The sequence below is a fragment of the Polyodon spathula genome, chromosome 2, assembly GCF_017654505.1.
Source record: "Polyodon spathula isolate WHYD16114869_AA chromosome 2, ASM1765450v1, whole genome shotgun sequence".
Classification (NCBI taxonomy): Eukaryota; Metazoa; Chordata; class Actinopteri; order Acipenseriformes; family Polyodontidae; genus Polyodon; species Polyodon spathula.
The window spans coordinates 23,407,959-23,423,141 of NC_054535.1; the positions used below are offsets into that span (position 1 = coordinate 23,407,959).

At 37.1% G+C, this 15,183-nt stretch overlaps 1 protein-coding gene across 1 annotated transcript in view; it reads right to left on the minus strand.

Annotated features, from left to right (window-relative positions):
- The window catches only part of LOC121294336 (GDNF family receptor alpha-4-like), an 82,985-nt gene that overhangs the window by 34,599 nt on the left and 33,203 nt on the right, over window positions 1-15,183 (minus strand). The gene's annotated exons all lie outside the window — the stretch shown is intronic.

The following is a 15,183-nucleotide window of genomic DNA, read 5'->3' on the forward strand; positions in this document are numbered from 1 at the left end:
CAATTGGCAAAACCATCTGTACAGTTTCTGCATGGGTTTATAATGTAACCATGTGGTCATATTGTCAGATAATTTACTCTAGTATTCAAATAACTTCTTTCCACATGTTACAAAATGAGAATCAAATAACTCAAATGTGCTTACATTGTATTAGTAAGTTGTTTCATCTGAGTTGAGTTTTGTAAAATTAAAAAATTAAGACAGTAGTAAACACTTTGAAAATATTCCCCAATATTTCTTACATACAATATGAATAAACTATAGGCACTACACCTTTAAATATTTAACAAGTGTTATAAACTGTGATTGCTTACAGACACTTAAACAATAAAACCCTAGCGTGGCTGTGACAATAAAATATTTAATCAAACCATTTGAACAAGCTGGAGTAGATTGACACATCTGAATATTAAAATGAATAGCTGGGAAGAGTGAAGGAAATACAAGAGGTTAATGGAATGGAGTTGAGCGGGCTGACAACTACATTGTCACTGATGGATTAGATGTGTATAATAGAAACCAAAAGCCAATTATTTGCATTTTAACAAGGCATTCTTATCCCATGAAGAGGCTCTCTTCTGTGGCATTTCATTATAATCTCAGATGCCGTGGGTTTTATGCATTTTATACAGTTTAGTGGGGGTATGAAATTATTCTCCTCTTCCTTAGTTCTTGACTGTATAATTACAAAGATTTACATACGAACACAAGAACATTTACAAACAACATAGGGCCTTTCTGCCCATCAGTGCTCGTCTGGTTTCTAGTAGCTAGGTAATCCTTTACGCTCTCTGTGTAAAGAAGTGTATCCTACTCTTTGTTCTAATTCTGTCGCAACTTAAATTCTAACTGTGAACTTGAATTACGAACTTTGAAAGCTCCTTATATAATTGTAAAGACTTAAATCGAGTCCCCTCTAATTCTTCTGAGTTCTAAGCTTTATAAACTCAGTTCTCTTAATCTATATTCATAGTTCATTCCTTTAAGCCTTTACATTCCCACGCATACGATTTACATTTTAGGCTTTTTGCCCTGCCACACAGTGTTATATGCAGAGGTGAAAGTAACTTGAATTTCTTACCGGTACTGTATTACTGTTAAGCACCCCTCCCCACCCTGGTTTAAATATAGATCATCAATTAGTATTACCATTTTAATGTTCTACTAACGTAAAAATCCCACTTTGTTCCGATTTTGTGTCCAATGAAATAAAGACACTAAGCCCAGGTTTGTATGTTTTAGGAGTTGTTTCATATCCCATTACACTTAGAACATAAGAAAGTTTACAAACAAGAAGAGGCCATTCGGCCTACTTTGCTCTTTTGGTAGAAAATCTCATCAAGCAGCTTCTTGAAGGATCCCCGGGTGTCATTCAACATTACTGGGGAGTTGGTTCCAGACCCTCACAATTCTGTGTTAAAAACTGCCTCCTATTTTCTGTTTTGAATGCCCCTTTGTCTAATCTCCATTTGTGACCCCTGGGCCTGGTTTCTTTTTTCAGGTCGAAAAATTCCCTTGGGTCGACATTGTCTATACCTGAATTGAATTAGGTTGCGGTGTAGTCTTCTTTGTTCAAGACTGAATAGATTCAATTCTTTTAGCCTGTCTGCATAGGACATGCCTTTCAAACCTGGCATTTAATTCTGGTCCCTCTTCTTTGCACTCTTTCTAGAGCAGTAATACCTGTTTTGTAGCGATGTGACCAGAACTGAACACAATATTCAAGATGAGGTCTTACTAATGCATTGTACAGTTTTAACATTACTTCCCTTGATTTAAATTCAACACTTTTCACAATATAGCTGAGCATCTTGTTAGCCTTTTTTATAGTTTCCCCGCATTGTCTAGATGAAGACATTTCTGAGTCAACAAAAACTCCTAGGTATTTTTCATAGATTCCTTCTTCAATTTCAGTATCTCCCATATGATATTTATAATATACATTTTTATTTCCTGCGGGCAGTACCTTACACTTTTCTCTATTAAATGTTATTTGCCATATGACTGCCCAGTTCTGAATCTTGTCTAGATCATTTTGAATGACTTTTGCTGCTGCAACAGTGTTTGCCACTCCTATTTTTGGAAGTTTAGTTTATCTTCTGAAACTATCAACCTGCTTTCAAACTCTTTCTAACTGCTCTGTACTTTTCCATGCCTGTACTTCTCCCTCGCTGTCACTTCCATATGTGACAGCTTTAGATCAAAATTACTTATAGATCTAAGATTAAATTTGAAATTTATATTACCACCATCTTGTCAAAAGACAAAGAAAAAAATCCATACTCAAATGCTTACATTATTGCAGTTTGTTAACAAATCCCCACTGAAAGTAAATACTTGGTCAGTAACATTTGTCAGGCTTGTCTTAGAACATATATCCACTGTCCATGAATACATATAGTATCTCCCTCCATCTTTTTAGGATTTCTAGTGGAAAGAGGGCAAAGATGTTCAGAGATGAGACTGGCTAGGTCAAAGGCTGGCAATGAGAATTATCCACTGCCAAATTACAGCCAACTGGCTGTGGTCCACAGTGAAATTAACAGTTTGCTTATCCATGCTGCTATGCTAGATGGCTGGTGTTCTTTAACCCATTTTATAACAGCATGTAACCAGAAAATGAATGCTCAAATTTTTAGTTATTGCTGGTCCCCAAGGTAACATGCAGTATTGTATCGTGTGAAGCACTGAGCTACTGAATGACCCTTGAGGAGTTTTACATTTATAAATTTGATAGCTGCCGTTATTTTATAATGTATATTGTCATCTCAAGAGCATGGTCAGCTGTTTTGCCTGGGAAAATGAGCGTAAGACACTATAAAACCCAAAAGTAAGAAAGATGCTGAATGAGTTTGTTTGGTTTCAGAAAGTCGTTCAAGCAAAACACTGATGTAAGTTGATGCCTGTATCGAAATTTGCAGTATGTGTCTATTTCTTTGTTGTGTGGATGCGGTTACAGAAGGGAGGATTGATCCATACTTTATCTGCTAAAATGTAACCTGGGTATAATAATTAATATAGACAAACTCAAGGGACCCATTGACAGATATAGTATGCAGGGAAATTATGAACATGCAGCTCTACTACACGACACATTAAATGCCAATGTTCAATAATTCAATGTTAATTGACAGTAAAACAAAGGGTGTTTCATGACCATTTTTTGAAATATATTTAAAGCTCCTGCTGAAATGTCCCTCCTGATTTTACTGATCTGAAATGGTTTTTGGATCTGCAGCTATTTACTGTTCCTCCATTAACTAGTCAATTAAACTTATTTTTTTTTAAACTATTTTAAGTTTGGTAACATTTTACATCGTGTCTCTAATTACTGTGTATTTATATAGTAGTTACTTAGTAAATATATGTGCATTTACACATAATTGCAGTGTTATTAAGCGAAGTAAAAATGTACTTGTGTAAATTTTTTTGCATGCTATAACCCTTTTCTGATACAATTTTATACTTAAATTTATAGTGCAAAAAGATTTACACATTAAGTAAATTGTAATTATGCATAAAACATTGTAATTATGTTTAAGTAAACATGTATTTGTCAAGTAACTACTATGTAAATACACAGTAAATAGAGACATAATTTAAAGGTCTACCAGTTCTGTTCTTACAGAAACCCTAACCTAACATTAATTCATAATGAACAGACAGTGGGGAGAGGAATCTAAACAGTGCTGGACCCCAATACCCTCACTCTTTAACTCTAAATGATTCCTGCTGGTGTTTCCCCCCAGGCGTGAATTATTGTTCCGCATAACTAATACAATGAAAGTACAGTGACTTTTAGGATGCTGCTAATAAGAGCTGGCATTGTTTATATGATTAAAATATACCACAAGGTTGCAAATATAAAAATGTGTTCAACGTGTCTTTAATTAGTAAAATGAGTTAAAAATGATTTACAGACTCTAGAAGGGTGTCAGGGGTTTATTTTGTAAAAACTTTACATTTTTAAAGACAATTTAAAAAAAGCATTACAGTAACTTGTTTCTTGGGGAATACTTTTATGGCTACAGAATCAGGTGAATATTTAACCTGCTTTATGACATAATTAATTAGAGCTCCAGGACCACTCTGCAGCACAGATGCACATCCCAAAGAGACACCTCTAGAGCAGTTATGTTAACCCATATATACATATTATATATATATATAATATAATATAATGTAATATATATATATATATATATATATATATATGAATCATCTCTATGAATCATTAATCATCGATTAAACTAATGTTACCATGTTTGTTTATATTGCCTCCTGAGCCATTAAAAAAAAAGGTATAATACTGCAGTAATGTTGTCAAAATGGCATATTCGTCTAGAAGATTATACTTGCCCAGAGACCCCTGTGCACCCTGACCACTTTCAAACAAAATTTCTCATTTTAAATTGCTCGACAACACCCACAATTCATGGTTTTTAGGCACTTTTAACAAATCTGGTTCTAAACTAACCTACTGGGCTCCCAGCATCCTCCCCACAACTCCTGACTCTTCCAACAGCCTCGGCTGGGCAATGCCTTCATGATCACCGTTTTTCAGTTGAACGGTTCTGTAGTAGTTCATCCTGCGGAGCAGAAGCTCTCCTCCTTGATGTCAACAAGCACGAGCTTTCGCTCAGCGCCTGTTTGTCTAGCAATGGCTGTGCAGTAGCCTCGAGTTGTGGCGCAGATGTTTTTTGAGCTCCATGCAGCCTCCCTGGTCTCACCCCCCAATCCGGACCCAAGCAGCTCAGCACCGGGTGAGCCTAACTGCTCAATTGGCTGTCCAGCAATGCGTTTCCTGTTCTGCATCCCAGCTGCACACATTTGTGCGGGAACCAGCGGTAGGGCTCTTCCTGTCGCAGCAAGCTATACATGAGTGCCCTACTCTAGGTACTTATTGGAGAATTACACATATAATCCAGTTCATAACTGTATGACATCCTACTTTGATACCGCTTATGTAGTATCAAATTGCTTATGCCTCAAAAGTATAGAACATGGCTATTATTCCCCATAAACTTTGCTTTTGTGACGAGGACAGTGATATTAACAACACAGTACAAAAAACTATCAAAATAAAGGTGCCGTAAAAACGGCGTACGCTACTCCCTAAGGCATGGAGATCCTGCTTTATACACCTCGCTTGCTATACATTAATGGGATTTACAATACCTGAACTAATCTCCTCTGTTCAATTATAACCAAACCCCAACTCCGACTACTAGCAGGGCCATCAGCGGTTTTTCTTCTGATCCCGGGTCACTCTCACGGCGATCAGAATTACGCAGCCAGGTCTCCATGTCTGGGTAGCGTGGACGACGTTCAGCCCGTTGTCCTTGGCATTGCAGCAGCCCCAAACCATCTCCCGCAGATGTTTGTGATCTGACGGAAACTCAGTCAAGACCCGCCCACCTGCTGATTGCTGCCCATTCCCTCAACCAAATAGCAAGTGTCAAGTCTCAATCGAGCGCCCGTCTGTAAACAATAATTAATTTACACAAATCAACTCCAAAAAGACACAATAGACCCATTCCCACATACAAATTCCCATAGTGCTGGGCAATCGCCCTGCCACAGAGAGGTACCCCCTGATAAACTACAATCAGCACTCTCTACGCGCTCTGTCTTACCAGATATTTCTTGACCTCCGCTTTGAATTTGGACACTGTCTCTGCAGCCATCTGTACTTAGCTTACAATTATCTGGTGTTTCCTGGATTTTCTGAAAGGTAAAGGTATGCAATGTTTTCCATTTCCGAGAATTTAAAAAAGTCAAAGTTCGAAACTGTTTTATTTATTCTTTGCAAAGTTTAAAATGTATCTCATCTGTTACTACACCTTCCTGAGATACCCTTCAAAAAACAAGTCCATGATCTATGACCAGAAAAAAGACTGTTAAATGCGTGTTGGTACTGTATGTCGTTCCATCCTGACAATCACAGAATTGTGTGCTAAGTGTAGTAAACAGTAGTAAATGGCACTACAGTGTAGAAACTTGTAGGTCATAATGCACCTGCATTCTGTGCATTATTTCTAAAGGTCTGATTTTTAAATCTTGATAACTTAGAATATGTTGAGTAATGCACTAATGGAAAAGCTCTGGAACTTAAAAAAAGCACAAAAAAAAACAAAAACAAAAAACAACAGTATGCTGTAACTATTTCTTAACAGTTAATAAACAAACAAACAAAAAAGCTGCCCCTTAAAATAAAGAGCGACTGTTATCTAGCAATACTTCATAAATCCCTCGAGATTTGACATTTGACAAATTGTTTGCATGCAGTCAAATCAAAAGCACTATATAACATCAGTACCCTGGCCTTATCTGGAAGAAAACACTGTGTGGGCAAGCTCTGGCAGAGCAGTGGTGACTGGCACCAAACCCTGATTACTGGAGAGGAAACATGCTTCATCTTAGCAGGCAGCACAGGCAAGATCTTGATGAAGCAATATGTAAGCACGCTCTCATTAAAGCACCAGGGGTATGCTGTATTTCCAGCCGACTGACTGACTCAGTCAGTTACAGAAAGACCAGACTTGAAACTTTTAACTGAGACCCCTGATAATGTTAAGAAATCACCAAAGACCAGAAAATCAAACTGATTGGCAGGTTGTGCATGACTACTGCAGAGAGAGAAAATATTTCTATGTGCGAACTGGGCAGCAGTGTTTTGTTTATAACGCCATTCACAAACCTTTTTTTCTTCTTCTTTTTACTGTCATTCACTCGAGATCAGCAATAGGTCTACAGAAATTTCTGAGCTTTTTCTACTATGTCAGTCAGCCAGCGGTGGGTGTCCAATCTTATTTAGCACGATGATTAATGGAGAGGATAGTGTAGTTTATGAATACTCCCAGTGAAGTGGGGAGGCTGTTCTGAACAGGATCACCAATTTGCAATACACAAGACTGTAATCAACAATGACAGCTTGTGTTAAAGACAAAAAATATGCTATAGTTTGTAATATATGGAATTAATATAGTGGTGTCTATATTTTATTGTGTTTTTGTCCTTTCACCCACCAGGATAAAAAAAATCTGACCTGAAACCATATACAGTATATATCAAAACAGTGCTGTTTAATGAACTTACTAATGGCTACGTTGGTTCCCGTATGCAGTGTTTGAAAGGCAAGTTGTATATGCTTGCTAAAGGCAGAATGAGCTGCAAATTTACCCCAAAAATTCCCATGTGTGATTGTGCCCTATTTCCTGTGCCAGCAAAGCTCTGATAGTGTAAGCAAATGTTCAGGTCCAGAATGTAAAGCTATGCAAAGTTTCAGGTAGGAAACCATAATTTAATTGACAGGAAAATCCCTGCAACCATACTTAAAAGTCAAGCAAAATTTAGAACAAGGATGTAGCTTCCACATTGTATAGCAGTGAACAATGTGTTCCAGCTAGGTACATTTAAACTTTTTGCAGTCAGCAATGTGCTTTGAGCTTACCTCCCCTCCCCAGCCTCCTCTTCAGTTTCAGCCAGAAGGGTAGGCTATCAAACTGTCTTCCTGCTTATCTCTCAGTGAGAGAGATGTCAATCATTAACTTTGATGGAACACCAAGTGCCCCAGAAGACAAGACCGTGTGCCAAAACCAAGCAACACAAAATGCTGTGATACAGGCTTACTGTATGTCAACTGTTTTCATCCTCGATTCAAGAATTGTTTTTAAATCACAAGAGTTGTTCTTACTGAAAGGTTAATACAACACTTGTCTATGTTCTCACATATAAATCTGAATAATCACCTTTTGAAATATACCTTTATGGGGCAGGACTTCACAAAGGCTCTGTCCTATTTACAACATGTCAATAATTTGAATAGGTAAGAATTCTCTTTAGTAAGAATGTTTAGGGGGTTGGTTTGATCAACCTATGTCCACAGCTAAATATATTACAGCACCAGGGAATCCCACTAGTGTACTTCACTTTTTTTTTTGTTTTTGTTTTTTACGGATAATACCAGGATAACCACAAATATCTGGTTTATCCAATGCAGGAGGATTCTCCAGTGCTGTAAAAGCTCTAAAAAGATTCAGCTGTAACTTATACCAGTGGAGTATAAGTTAATCAAATTGACCCTTACAGGGAACGAAAATTTAAATAGAAACCAGAATTAACTAAGGTTTTTTTTTATTTTTTTACTGTAATTATTTGCACTTTCACTTTCAACACTTCCAGAACATTTATTGAATAAGATTAGGGTAGTGGACTGAACCACATCCCTAGATTTATGGAAAGCCTCCAGAACACTACAGTGCAGTACAGCACAGTACACTATATATATATTGTAAGGTACCAGGGAGGGGGTTAATATCCTTCCCTGCTAAAAACCTTGTGAGAATACACATTTGGGTGTTATGGGGTTTAATTGTGTAATTGTTTTAATGATTTAGTTAATCCTCGGCACCTGGTCGTAATTATAAATTAGAGACAGGTGCAGGGTATGTAAGAGAGGCAGCCAGACTGATCGGGGCTGCTGAGTGAAGAGCCCGACTGCGTGTGTGTCCAGTCGTATTGAAGAGAGTGTTGAGAGAAGCCCGTTTGTGTTTTGGTGTTTGTCAGGTAAACGGCTTAGCCGTCCTGTGTGTGAGTCAGGGATCGGCTGGTGTATAGTGAGAGCTCCAAAACGGAGTTAGGTGTTTATTTCTGTTTTGTTTTATGTTTATTAAAAGTGCGCGTCAGCGCTAAAGCAATTCCGTTTCTGTGTCCTGGGTCTACTTTAAAAGGGGCGACGAACTCCGTGAGTGCGAGGATCGTTTACAATATATATATATATATATATATATATATATATATATATATATATATATATATATATATATATATATATATGTAAAAAAAAAAATTCTTCATTAGATAAGTATTCACCCCCCTTTGCTATGACACTCCTAAACAAGCTCAGGTGCAACTAATTTCCTTCAGAATTCACACAATAAGTTAAATGGAGTCCATCTGTGTGCAATAAAAGTGGTTCACATGATTTCAGATTAAATACACCTGTCTCTGTAAGGTCCCACGGTTGGATAATGCATTCAAAGCAGAGATATAACCATAAAGACCAAGGAGCTTTCAAAACAACTCTGGGATAAAGTTGTGGAAAGGCACAGATCAGAGGAGGGGTATAAAAAGATTTCAAAGGCTTGAATATCCCTTGGAGCACAGTCAAGTCAATCATTAAGAAGTAGAAGGTATACAGAACCACCCAGAATCTGCTTAGAGGAGGCCATCCTCCCAAACTGATCAGCCGAGTAAGAAGGGCATTTGTCAGAGAAGCCACCAAGAGGCCAATGACAACTCTAAAAGACCTACAGCATTCCATGGCTGAGATGACAGAAAATGTCCATGTGTCAACAATATCTGAGGTACTTCACTAATCTGGCCTGTATGGAAGAGTGGCAAGAAGGAAGCCATTTCTGAAAAAAAAGCCCATGTAAAATCCTGCTTGGAATTTGCAAAAAGGCATGTGGGAGAAAAGATGTGGCAAAAGATTCTGTGGTCAGATGAAACAAAAATTGAACTATTTAGCCTAAATGCAAAGCTTTATGTCTGGCTCAAACCAAACACAGCACATCACCCAGGTAACACCATCTGTACTGTGAAGCATGGTGGTGGCAGCATCATGCTATCGGGATGCTTTTCATCGGCAGGGACTGGGAAGCTTGTCAGGGTAGAGGGCAAAATGGATAGAGCTAAACACAGGCAAATCCTTGAGGAAAACCTGCTTCAGTCTGCATAAGACCTAAGACTGGGACGGAGATTCACCTTTCAGCAGGACAATGACCCCAAGCAGACAGCCAAAGTGACACTGGAGTGGCTTAAAAACAAAAAAGTGAATGTCGTAGGGTGGTCCAGTCAAAGCCCGGACTTGAGTCCGATTGAGAATCGGTGACAAGACTTGAAGATTGCTGTCCACCAACGATCCCCATCTAACTTGAACAATTTTTCCAAGAAAAATGGACAAATATTGCACCATCTACATGTACAAACCTGGCAGAGACTTACCCCAAAAGACTCACAGCTGTAATTGCTGCCAAAGGTGGTTCTACCAAGTATTGACTCAGGGGGGTAAACACTTATCTAACCAAGACATTTCATTTTTTTATTTAACTGTTAAAAGTCAAAACCAGCAACACCAACACATTTTAATAACAAGTTCCTCTAGAAGCACTGAACCTATGCAGAAACATAAATGTATAGATCCTTATGGTCAGTTTCTGTTGTTATATCTAAAAAAGCAGGTTCCCTTAACATGTCCATCCAGGTGGTCAGGTTTTGTCATCCCATGCACTTCCAGGGAGCGAGGCAGGAGGATATTTTATCTTTGGTTTAGAGCTGCATAATATTACTCTTGAAATGTGTAGCTTCCGAGGGAGTTCTGGTCTCAGGACTGGCATACAAACTGCAGGTGTCCTGCATCTCAGTCTTCTTATCTAGCCACCACAACAGCTGAGATCCTACTTGCTTTTCAGCTAATTGGTTGGACTGTGTTAAATGCCACAAGGACCCGCAAAGGGAATCAATTCTGTGCTCTCAGTAGGTGTAATTGAAAAGGAATTCTGTCTCTGAAATTGCTCACCCTGAGAGATGGATAATCAAAAGTAGATAATCCATTAAACAGATGCCTTGTGGGAGCTTGCTTTTTAAAGAAAATAAAATATGAACAATGACCTGAGTAAAGAATGAAGATTGTTTTTTATATTAAAGGCTCTTATAGCATTTCCTTGTAAATGTCAGCGATTCACTACCTTCCACACATTGCAAATAGAACAGTGAAGGCAAAAACACCTCCGTAATCTTTAGTATAACGTAACCATACTATATTATTATATAGTATAGATTTACAGAAAGCCTCCAATACAGTACTATGATATTATTTCCCTGCAATTTTGCAGTTTTCCCATGCTTTTCCCGTTATTATACTATGCTTTGTTACTATAGTTTACCCTGGTTTTCCATATTATTTGATATGCTGTAATATCTTCAATGTACAATCCTTTCACTATGCTTTATCACACTTTCTATAGTTTACTCCCCTTGCCATGTTTATTAATATGCTTTCCCATACTTTGCTTATTCTTTACATTGCTTACATATGCTCTCCAGTGCTTTCACTATGCTTTATTCCATTTTGCTTTGCATTTAGTATAGAAAATTTTATAAGGGTTTAATACTTGCTGAAGGTTATTCATCTTTTGAATTTTAACCTTGACATTAAACAGTCCATTAGCTGTTCATATTGTAATTCACTATGTAACACAATTTTTGTTCCTGGGTAGTAAGTGACTACAGTCAAAAATGACTACAAAAGATTTAGAAGTGAGTAGTTTTTTGAGATTTACGATTATACTGTAAATACAGTATAATCATAAATCTTGAAAAACTACTCACTTCTAAATCTTTTGTAGTCATTTTTGTATTACTTTAGTATAAATACATGTTAATTTGGATTCATATGTTGTTTTTTTCTGACTTTATGTGAACGAAAAGACACACATTTGCTTGTTTTCCCATTGGAAATAGTGCTATTTTGAAATATCACTGTCCTGGTCAGAAAAGCAAGGTTTGTGGGGAATAATAGCCATTTTCTATACTTTTGAGGCATAAGCAATTAGGAAATAACACTTACTACCCAGGAACAAAAAAAAAAAAAAAAAAAAATTGTTACACAGTGTTATTTATCGCCACCTAAGTGAAACCCACTATTTCTGATTGAATTTGGGGATCTGATATCTATATTGACAGTCAAATATGACAGGATTATTTTATTGTGTGATTGTAACCTTCATGTTGACATTGATTCTGATTGTAACTCCTTGGAATTTTTGAGGCTACTGGATTCCTTAGATTATATCCTGCATGTCAAAGGTCCTCTGCATAATCGTGGCCATACTTTAGATCTAGTAATTTCTAGTGGTTTAGCGGTTAAGAACGGCATAACCCTGGATCTTACTATTTCTGATCCTCTTGCCATTCTTTTTGAGGTGACTTTTTAAAATTCTTTCAGAATAAAATTCTTGACATTAGAGATCAGATCTTATAGACTCCTTATGGACCTTTCCTCCTACTTTGAATGAACTAGACCTGATAAAGTTATGATGGAGGCTTTCTCGTTGGTTACTTTGCAAGAGCTGACAGCATTAGTTAAGCACATGAGACCAGCCACTTGTGCCTTTATCCTATTTTTACTAAACTATTAAAATATGTATTTAGTGTTGCTAATATAAGCATTTTAACAATTATAAATGAATCACTTTCAACTGGTATAGTTCCCTCTTCACTTAAGGTTGCAGTGGTTAAACCCCTGCTTAAAAAAAATAATTTGGATCATACAGTTATTAACAACTCTAGGCCAATTTCCAATCTTCTATTTTTAGCCAAGGTCTTGGAGAAAGTTGTTGCCAATCAATCACTCAATTTTTTTGCTTGTAATGCTTTATTTGAGAAATTTCAATCTGGATTTTGATTTGCACATAGCACTGAGAAGGCTCTTGTTACAGTAATAAATGATCCTTTGATAAGCTCCGACTTTCTTTCAGTTTGAATTCTTCTTGATCTTAGCACTGCCTTTGACACCGTGGACCATTCCATTCTACTAAATGGGCTTGGGAGTTTAGTGGGTTTGGCAGGCGATGTCCATTCTTGGTTTAGGTCTTATCTTTCCGATAGGTTTCAGTACATTTCTGTCGGGGAGATGAATTCTGATTTGTCAGAGGTTGTCTGTGGTGTTCCTCAAGGTTCTATTTTATTAATCAAGTCAAATTAATTTAAGATTTTATATTTAACTGATAAAGCTCTTAATGGATTATCACCCAGTAATTTACAAGAGCTGTTGATCCCATACATTCCTAAGCGGAATCTTAGATCTCAGGATGCAGGGCTCTTGGTTATTCCAATTGTAAATACTAATAGTATGGGAGGAAGGGCCTTTTCTTATGAGGCTCCTACATATATATAATTGGAAATGTATTTACTTTGTATTTAAAATAGTCTTTTTATTATCTTTTTTATGCTATTTTAATGCTGTGTATTGCTATGTGTATTGTTTTCTGTAAAGCGCCTTGGGGTCTGTGACGTAAGGTGCTATATAAAATAAATAAATAAATAAGATTGAAGCATTTCGGAAGAAAGCAGAGATTTGAAAAACTAACCTGAGCAGTGGAATCTCAAATATGTTTCCATTCCTGACTGATTTTATGGGTACTAACAGAATGACAATTGACTGTGTGAGAGACACTATCGTTGCTCACCTTTCAACTTTGGCAGAGTACTTCAGCGTTTATTTAAAAAATATAAACATGGAGGAATACAATTGGGTTTGGGATCCGTTTTCATCTTTTGCTACATCATCTTGTCACTTGAGTGGAAAAACAGAACAGGAACTGCTCAAACTGTCCTGTGACCACACACTGAAAATTAAGTTTCAGGAACAGGCACCTTGTCAGTTTTGGCCAACTGTTGCTGCTGAGTACCAAGTTTTAGTAACAGAAGCCATGAAAGTGTTACTACCTTTCCCAACAACATAAAGAATATATGTGAGGCATCATTCTCTGCTATGGCAGCTATGAAGACAAAGCTCAGGTCCCAACTGGAAGTGGAGAATGATTTATGAGTTTGCTTCTCAACCATCACAATAAGGATAGACAGACTCTGCAGTAAGAAACAGGCACACCCATCTCACTGACTGTAAGTACTTGTGGCAGTCACTTCACGTGCATTTAAAGCATTTAAAATTTAAAATCGGAATTTAAAATCGGAATCCGTGATTAATATTACACTTGAAAAAGGGTCCGTCAACAAAAAAAAAGTTTGAGAGCCCCTGTCTTAGATACTGTGATGCCAATCAAAACTTGGAGAGTGTCTTTTAAAAAAAGCTCACTGTGTTTTAATGATTCAACTCATAAGATGAAATATGAGGGTCGTAAACTAGAATCTAAACTGCATGTTATTTACATTGCATGGAAGTGCCATTTGGTTAAATATAGGAAAACTAATACAAAAAATCCTAGATTTCTTTTTGATAGCCCAGATAAATCCTTCCCCTAATAGTCCTACCCTTGACATTGGCTCCTGTCACAGCTGGAATGACTAATTACATTTCTTTAAAAATAAAATACTAGACATCAGAAATGAGATTCCTTCTATTAATGAAAACTCCAGCACAATTTTACTAACTACACATATTAAGACTACCATGGGGGCCTTTTCTATGATTACCTTACAGGAACTGACAAAGCTAATTCAACATATGAGAGCTACTACATGCTCTCTTGATCCTATTCCTACAAAACTATTAAAATATGTTCTTGGTGTTATTAATACCCACATTAATATATATATATATATATATATATATATATATATATATATATATATATATATATATATATATATATATATATATATATATAAATGGTTCACTTTCCTCTGGTATAGTTCCCTCAGCTCTTAAGGTTGCTGTGGTTAAGCTTCTGCTTAAGAAACACAATTTGGACCCTAAAGTCCTCAATAACTATAGGCCAATCTCCAACCTACCGTTCTTAGATAAGGTTCTAGAGACAGTTGTTGCAATTCAATTTCAAAAATTTCTAAGTCTTAGTGGTATATCTGAGAAGTTTCAGTCTGGTTTTCGTGCTTCACATAGCACTGAGACTGCCCTTGTCAGAGATGTTAATGATCAGCTAATAAGCTCTGGCTCGGGCTTTCCATCAGTTTTAATTCTTTTAGGGCTAAGTGCTACCTTTGATACTGTAGACCATTCCATACCACTGAATCATCTTGAAAGCACTGTGGGACTGTCTGGTCTTGTCCTATCCTGGTTCAAATCTTATCTTTCTGATAGGTTTCAGTTTGTCTCTATTGTCCCAAAATAATAATAGTGCCATTCCTAAACACCCACAAAAAACAAACTTAAGTCCACAATGGGTGATTTAATGCTTGTGGTGCAGATATAGTTTATCTTGAACGATGGTGCAATGTAGTTCAGATAAGCGCTGGTGTGTTCAGCCATCTTCTGATAACACAATGGCTCTTTAGAAATGACAAAAACAAACAAAACACTCAGGATTGACGGTAAAAAGGGAGCGTAGCGAAGTGATCTGTTCCTATGAAAGGAACAGATCACTTCGCTACTCCCCCTTTTTACCATCAATCCTGACCCCTTGGTTAACTAGTGCAATC